Below are 8,619 nucleotides of genomic sequence, written 5' to 3'. Positions count from 1 at the left end.
AGAATAATATAGTTGATCCTCTTACTAAAGGACTTGAACCTGCAGTGGTCCTTAAGTCAAGGTTGGGGATGGGACTGTCAACCCATCATAATTCATCAACAGTGGGAACCCAATACACATGAGAGGAGATCAGTCGAAGTGTATTCAATGGGTATTAACAAGCTGTAAGGATGAATTGGTAGTACCTTTGCTACATAGTTGATACTTTAGTATCTGAGTCTATCCCCTGTAAACCTAGAAGGTACTGACACTGCTAGAAAAGCAAGAGTGTTAAAACTCTGAATGGGGTCAAGTCATTTGACGAGATAGAGGCAGTATATCTCTGGAGATGCCCAGCTAAGCGAATGTAATTGTGTGGTCGCAATTAGAGGAAAGGGTTATTCCTTGAAACGTTCGACGAACAGGATCGAGACAAGACCATTAATGTCTCAAAGCCGTAGATTGGCACCATAGTCGTTGACTTGTCGTCGTCTATGGAACATGGTTATACTAAACGGATTAAGATTCAAGGTGAAACATTCCATCTGAATCCGGTAGCCATTGAGGTAGAGGACTTAGGAGGGTTCAAACCCGGAAGGGTACCTACTCTGAAAAACAAGTCATGATGAAAAACCTGATTGCATTTCTGTATGGATTTGTGGGGGATTGTTAGAAAAATTGGATTTTTAGATCATAGTTTTATTATGTTCTTGATAATAATCCTTAAATCTAATGATTGAAAGTTGTTCCATGATATGTGAACTTATACTTTCATGTATGGTTTTAAGATTTTTTCTTAATGAAATCCATAGAGAAATAGAGTTGAAACTAGTAGTTTGTAAAAGTTTGAAATGGAGAATGTGTCATTTGTCCCACATTGAAAATAAATAAAGTAAGGATTTTATTTATTTGTGATTTAATTTTTTAATTAGAATTAATTTATCAGTCGGGCTGGGTTATTGTCTCTGTTGGGCTTGGACACTTTGTAAGTGGGCTGAGTCAGATTCAATGAATCTGGACATATAACTGATAAATAAAGATTCATAATTAAAAACATTAAAACTGATTTAATGTGTGGATTAAATACAAAAGCTGTTACATTTTATTTAAATTAAAAATCAGCAGTTTTGATTTATGTATTAAATGATCAGTTTTGATTTCTGATATTAATGTATATTAAAGTCTATTAATGTCATGGTTGTAAGTTACACTTAGCCTCTACTATAAATAGAGGCCTAAGTTGTCGATGAAACATACCACACAACATTCTCCTCTTTTCTCCCTCTCTGCATTTTCTCTCCCAGAAACAAAAGTTCGAAGTACTGTAGGTTGGTTTTCCGGCGACTGAGGTGCTGGTCGATGTGGAGGTTTTGTTGCTGCTGTTAACATCAACTCCGATCTGTTTTATCCTGGTGGAGATATTGCACGCATCCCAAACGCAGCAGGTAGGGGGCAATATTCTCTTCAAGAGCAGCCAGGACTTCGAGCAAGGTCTGGTGACTCAGCTGTGATCATATTTTCTTGGTTTTTTGTATCTGTGTACCATTATTTTCAGACACTGATGAAAGCTATGGTTTCGGGTACATCTTCCTTTCTCGCTTCGTTATTTCAGTTACTAATTTTGTTTACATGCATGTTTTGTTTTGTTGACTGTGGTCTTGGCCTGAACTTGCTAAATTCTTTATACACTTGTCTCTATGTTGCAATATTTGTTAGTGAAGTTTTCAACAATATATTATCTCATTACTTATTTTCTTTTGACGGATAATGTAATCTAAAAAATAATAATATTTTGTTAGTTGAGTCAATGTTTTACAAGGGAAATTAGCTGTTATCATACACGCAGTATTGGTTTATTATGAAGTTTTTTATATGTTGAATTAGTTTTTATTTATCTTAACCAAGACCATAGCAGAGGTCATTCTTTTAGTTATACGTATACTCGTCAAGTCTATCCACAAGATATTACTCCCTCCCTCCGGGTTGGACAATGAGTTTAAGAAAAATGATAACGTAGTGGAGGAAAATTAAAAAAGTGAGTAAAATATTTGAACCGATTAATATTATATATATAAAGTGAGTATAGTGGAGATAAGTAGACGATGTAGTTATTTTAAAAATTATAAAAAATTTACTATTTCTGGAAAATTTTGAAAGGTAAACAATTGGAAGAGACATCTCAAAAAAGAAAGTGTAAACAAATGGGAGAGATAGAGTGAGTATATTTTATTTCTTAAAGTCTTTTGAAAATTTTCATATTATGAAAGGATTAATAGATTAAAATATTATTGAATTAATCATCAAATTGCAAGTAGGCCATTGAAATCAAAAAACTTCCTAACGAATAACTGAACTATATTTAACTTGCAATTTAGTCACTAAACATTAAAAAATTGAACAAACGTTAAATCATCTTTGACTTTAACGAAACCCGTTAATTTTTTTATTTTTTTTATTTTTTCAAATAATTCAGTTAGTTGTTTTCATTTTTTAAATAAATCAGTTAATTTTTTAATTTTTTTTCCTAATGTTAGTTTGTTTTCTAAATATGTTGATTAGTTTTTTTAAAATACATCAATTGATTTTTTTGCTAAATAAATATGTTGATTTTTTGCTTAAATTAGTTAGTTTTTTTTTGTTATATAAATCAATTAGTTTGCTTTTTTACGTACTTATTTAAAAAAAATACTTTTAAATTTATAAGGTTTTTGAATTTTTCATTATAACAAAATTAAATTATAGAATTTAAGAAATTTGAATAAATTTTTTGTTCATTCTGTTAGTGTATGTTAACGACAGTTACCTAAATACAGGCTTTTATTAATTTAATGAGTTGATTGCAAACTTTTCGAGTTCAGTTATCTAAATGCAAGTTTTTTCAATTTGATAAGTTGACTGCAAACGTTTTGAGTTCAGTTTCGCAACTGCAAGTTAGGCAGTAGTTTAATTATGTTTTAACCTATTAACCCTACTAGCATAATAACCCGTGCTAGACATCGGTCGTTTTCAAGAAATATCGGAATGCGGTTTATATTTTTGAAAAGTCAATTTTTTGCGATCAAAAAGTAAAGTATATAATCCTTAATAATTTAATTAAAGTGTACAAAAAATGACACCGGAAGTAGTTTAGGCTCACTGATTATTTAGACGCTTAAGTGATTGTTTATTGTATTACATTTATTCTTCTTATTTTTCGGGATTTTACGATTTTCTTGATAACAAATATTTTTATTATACGTGATCTCTGAGTTATATATGATTTTGTGTATTATAATGTACGTAGTTCTAATATACACGAATTTGAGGTGATCAAAACTTATTGTGTATATAGTAGAAATGTCACAGTTAGATCAAAAATATCTAATGTTGAAGTGTTAAAAATATCTCATGTTGAAGTGTTAGTATAGTCATTTTAAATTATTTACGATAATGTTTATTTAGCAAACACAGGCTATTTATGCATGAAATATGTACTTAAAAATATATCATTGTGTGTGGTAGCGTTGGTATAAGATCACATATTGTTTTTTAGTATAGAAACTAATATACCAATATTTTAATCATTTTTCATTTTGTTGTGAATGATTTCAAATTTTTTTATATACACATTTAGTGATCATATATATTGTCTTTTCGTGTCAAACTTTTCCCAATTCAATAAAATTTTGATAAATATTAAACTTAAAGTTTTAATATTTTAATGTTATTAAGAAAGAAATGGTACCATAAATTATCTGATCAATATAATTATTTTTGCATCTTTAACATATAATAGATCGAATCAAATAATATTTTTAGCATGTGTATAAATTGTATTCATACATTAAAATGTAATATGAAAATAATTTTATAATAGCATTAAATTGTTTCACTCCAAATAAACTGTTACAAGCACTACCCTTTTTTCATTAACAGACTTTTAATATATGTAATTTTAATTAGATGATACAATATACCCTTTACATAAATTTTTTGTAAAGAGGGTATTGTTTAAAATCGTTTAAAAGAATACATTTTTCAAAGAACATTAACTGCTGATTTTTTTATATAAAATTGTACAGAAAGATAACATTTATCTTCAAATTTTGTAAGAAAAGTAAATTAAAGTTTAAAATTCGCTATTTAAGAATTCACCTTTTTAAAAAAATCATATACAAATTGTTCAAATTTTTATATTAATATATATATATATATATATTGTTTTAACAAAGTAAAATATGGAAGAAAAAGTGGGTTGAGTACAAAGTCCGTAATTTTACCGATCGTAAAATAATCTTGACCAAAATATTGAGTAATTTTTAAAAATCGGCTTAAGTCAATGATAAATATAGCAATTTTAATATACATTATTTATTGGTTTAACCTTATAAAAGTCTTAAACACATTAATATTCGTGGATATCGGAAGATAGATTGATGGATAGATAAATTTAATTTTCTTTTAAATCAACTATACAAATAATTCAAATATTATGTTTGAAGTGAAAAATATAGTATCTTACTATCAACGACACTCACATATTACGTATATTGTTAATAATATATGTAATAACATGGTACAGTGATATGAACATTTGTTTGTGAATGTGTAGGCTCGAGTTGGAATACATTCAACAACATATATTTTAACTAAATTTTAGATCTAGGGGAAAATTAGTCATTTTAACTCATGAATAAAGTGTCTCACTAATTGTATATAATTGTATATGTATGTTGATGTATTATTTAGATAATAATAAAGGATTAATGGAACCAAAATATATCATATACCTACTTTTATTCATTAATCATGTGTAGGAATGTAAATGAGTCAAACCGAGCCGAACTTTTAAGTGTTCATGTACCAGCTCGTTAAAAACATATTGAACTCGAACTCGAGCTGAACTTTTATCGAGTCAAAATTTTTGTTTGTGTATCGACTCATTAAGAAAAATGTTATTATCGAATATGTTCACGAACAATTGACGAACTATGATTAAACGAATAACTCGTGAATATTGTTTACGAACTTTTCATCATAATTAACTCAATTTATGAACTTGTTCTCACGATTCTTGATTTTTTATAAGTTTAACTTATTTTTTTTCAAATAAATTAATAGATAAACAATATCAAATAAATTTTCTAAAAACTCCACAAACTAAATAAATAATTTGAGTATTTAACATTTAGATTTTGGTTAAATTACATTATCTCTATTTAAATATTGTATACACACACTACTTCAATACCTGAACACACAGGTTAAATTAAATAGTTATATATTTACCATTCAGCGTGTATTACATTTTAAATCCTACAAATTAAATTTTTTTAAAAAAATAAATGGATTAAATAAATAAGTATACTTATTTTTAGATAAACATTTATATAATTATTTGCTAAATATGTGTCCTAAACTTGTGGTTATTACATATTTACGAGGATATATGACTAATAATTCACGAGTTATATCAACAAGCATGTTTACGAACATTACTCACGAACCAATTCATGAGCTACATTAACAAACTTGTTCACAAACATTGTAATCGAACTTGTTCGGGAACTTTCGAACCGAATTATATTGTGCTCATGTTCAATTCCTTTACAAATCAAATATTAAAATTGTGTTTATATTCGACTCGTTTATAAATTAAACCGAATTCTAGCCGAAACATTTTTTAACAGAAAACCGAACTGTTCGTAAACATATCGACACATTTACTACCCTAATCATATGGTATGTGTTAATTGTTGTCCCTGTACAGCTCGTAACTTCACCGTATTGTGCTTTTTGTTTTTATCTAAACTTACCTCAGCGATATAAAGGTCAGTAAATATCATAATTTAGGGAATACCTTCTTTCTATATCACAGATTCACAGTGAATATCCTTTTTCAAGACAGACCAATCTCTACAAAATCTTCGTTGTTAATCATCTGCTATAATTTTTTGTGAATAGATAAACATTCTAAAAAGTTTTCAACATTAAAATATATGCACAAAAAGGTACATATTACCACATTCGTATATGTCATGGACTCGAATCCTTTTTAAATAAGAAAAAAGAGATCGAGAATTCGCATACTGTAAACCTTAGTTATATTCTTACAATAAACTGTAGAGAAATATGAAGCACTAGAAAATTTCAGCTGTGACAATATGATAATAGGTCAGATGTAACAAAGATTGATTGAAAACTGGCAATGTCAAACAAGAAATAATATATAGGTAAGTGTAGTCATCAAAACTTGGGTTTGTGCAAGCAACATAAGAAAAGCTAGAAAGCCAAGTCCAAGTGTGCTTAAGAGATAATTACGTGTTAGTAACAATTACCCTTTTGCAGGAGCTATTACTTTCAACTGGATCGGTCCTAAGTAGCAAGTTCTAAAACTACTTTAAGGTTTGGACTTTGATCATGACACTTTTTTCACTATATATGCCTTAATTATAACTTAAACACGGATCATTAACAAAACTTTTAGCCTAAATTCAGAATGTTAGGTTACCAACCTTATCCTGTATAATTGTTTCCACGGCAACATTTTATATGTAGATCTATAAACTACTAAATTAACTTGTTACTATCCTGATTATATATTTAATGCAAGATTTGTGTAAAGTTTAAAAATTGTATTCTAATACATAATGTACACAAAAATGCAGTTGGGACTTTAGAAATTCTCCGAGAACTAATCATACAATTAATTCGACAACACTGCTGAAGGTTCCTCTTTGTCAACGACTTGGAGCCCATAACACGACATGTATGTGGTAACCGCAGCCGACGACCTACAGCATCCAAAAGAACGCCTGATAAGAATTTTGAACTGTACGAGAGGTACTTGCTAAAAAAATTTCTAAAAATGAAGAGGCTGAATGCGAGGATAATGTAGAACTTAAATAAACATAATCAGATACTGGGACTTTCCACAAAACATTCATAAATACAAGAATCTTGGAGATTGAGAGAATAACGACTTGCCAGCTTGCAATCAAAAGGGACTGCATCCAGTACGGAGTTCTGGTAAAATATTATCGACGAGATACTGAGGAAAGGCTTCTGCTTAGTTGGTACATAGGCAAATTTGCTCAAATCTGCAGCTTCGTTCGACCTACTGGGAAATGTCTTTTGCTTAGTAGGTACATAGGCAAATTTGCTGAAATCTGCAGCTTCATTCGACCTACTGGGGAAATGTCTTCCGCTTAGTAGGTACATAGGCAAATTTGCTAAAATCTGCAGCTTCATTTGACCTGCTGGAAAAACGTAATGTGAAAGACATTATATGTTTGGAGAGCATCTGTAACTTAAAAGCCAGGCGTCAAGGAAATTGATATTTACCTGTTTGTACAGGTGTTCCGGACATCTTTTAGAGGAGCCCGGAGACCACTTGGACGAGAACCAGATGTGTATTTAAATGATGATATAATTGAGGCAAATTTTCTATTGATTTTTCCGCTATGTCGGAATACCGATCTATATGGGAAATATCGCATCCAAACTTATCTTGTTCATTCTTAGTCTCCACTGCATCCTCTGGATCTAAGGTGCATGTACCTAAATTTTAGCAGTTTTTATTAAAACTTGTACACTGGTATCATCACTTCTAGCATGCAAATGACTTGACAATAATAAAAATATTGTATTTGGTTACGAATTCTAGCTAGAAAAATGCAATAATTAACAAACAATTACATAAATATACACATAAACAGCCTATAGGGCTTTGGGAGTTTACACGAAGTTTAGGTATATAAAGTGACCTAGGGTCTAGGGATGTTGTTACAAGGCCATTCTTTAGGAATTAAAAACCTGTGCCAAAGACCTTCCAGTTAACTAGAGCGGTTTGAGTTATGTAAGCAGTCATATCAAACTAAAGTTCGACACAATGCTTTTTAACTTTAAAATACATTTCAACACCTAATAGTGGAGGCTGATACGTACCTCGGATGGGAGGAGATTCAGTTGCCCGCAAGCATTTACGAGCTATCAAGTGTCACGAGCCGGTATTTCCTGTTGTACGTAATGACATTAATTTAAGTAGCAGTAAGACTTTGAAATTCTTATAGTTTTTACGCAAACACAAGCAATATGCTCATTAGAAATAAGAACTTACTGTCTGAACATCGTCATCAAATTTTTCGTTTAATATTTGGGCCTCTGCAGTACTTATTGCCTGTTTCATGAATAGTATTCTCATATGTACTAAAGGCAACGCCTTTTTCCTGGTCATTTTCTTTTTCTACACTATGCATAAAGTAGGGGCTCCTTACTACCTACCTTTCTGCTTGTGCTACTGCTACTGTTTTGCACAGAGCTTCATCTTCAGCAGACTTACACACATGCATTGGTGCTGTAAAATTTGTGTTTCCATGATCATCTGTTATTACTGATTTTATAGGTAACTGAAGGATAGGATCCCTGTCCTCAATTATTGTTTCACCCTCACTTTTTGTCTAAGGTAGACTTGAATTGACATTCTTGTATGGTACTCACAGACCTGGCACTGGGATTACTGTACTTGACAAACATCTTTCCATCCTTGTTTTCTGGACCATTTTCCTTCACACTCTTCTTCTGGAAGTAAGGGCTTCTAACAATCACATTCTTTTGCTCTACTCTCATTTTTCCCAAAACTGTGTCTGATTTGATGTGTCC

At 30.5% G+C, this 8,619-nt stretch overlaps 1 long non-coding RNA gene across 1 annotated transcript; it reads right to left on the bottom strand.

The window, feature by feature from the left end:
* Positions 1 to 6,956: 6,956 nt before the first annotated feature.
* Positions 6,957 to 7,956, bottom strand: LOC141704009 (uncharacterized). The gene is made up of 3 exons (XR_012567791.1): positions 7,906 to 7,956; positions 7,303 to 7,518; positions 6,957 to 7,217 (listed from the first exon to the last, which is right to left on the bottom strand). It is a non-coding gene; the product is annotated as an uncharacterized LOC141704009 (long non-coding RNA).
* Positions 7,957 to 8,619: the final 663 nt, after the last annotated feature.

Source organism: Apium graveolens, unplaced genomic scaffold (genome assembly GCF_009905375.1).
Source record: "Apium graveolens cultivar Ventura unplaced genomic scaffold, ASM990537v1 ctg7301, whole genome shotgun sequence".
Taxonomy (NCBI): Eukaryota; Viridiplantae; Streptophyta; class Magnoliopsida; order Apiales; family Apiaceae; genus Apium; species Apium graveolens.
The sequence above is the reverse complement of the archived record's forward strand: the minus strand, read 5'-3'. Positions and strand labels throughout refer to the sequence as shown.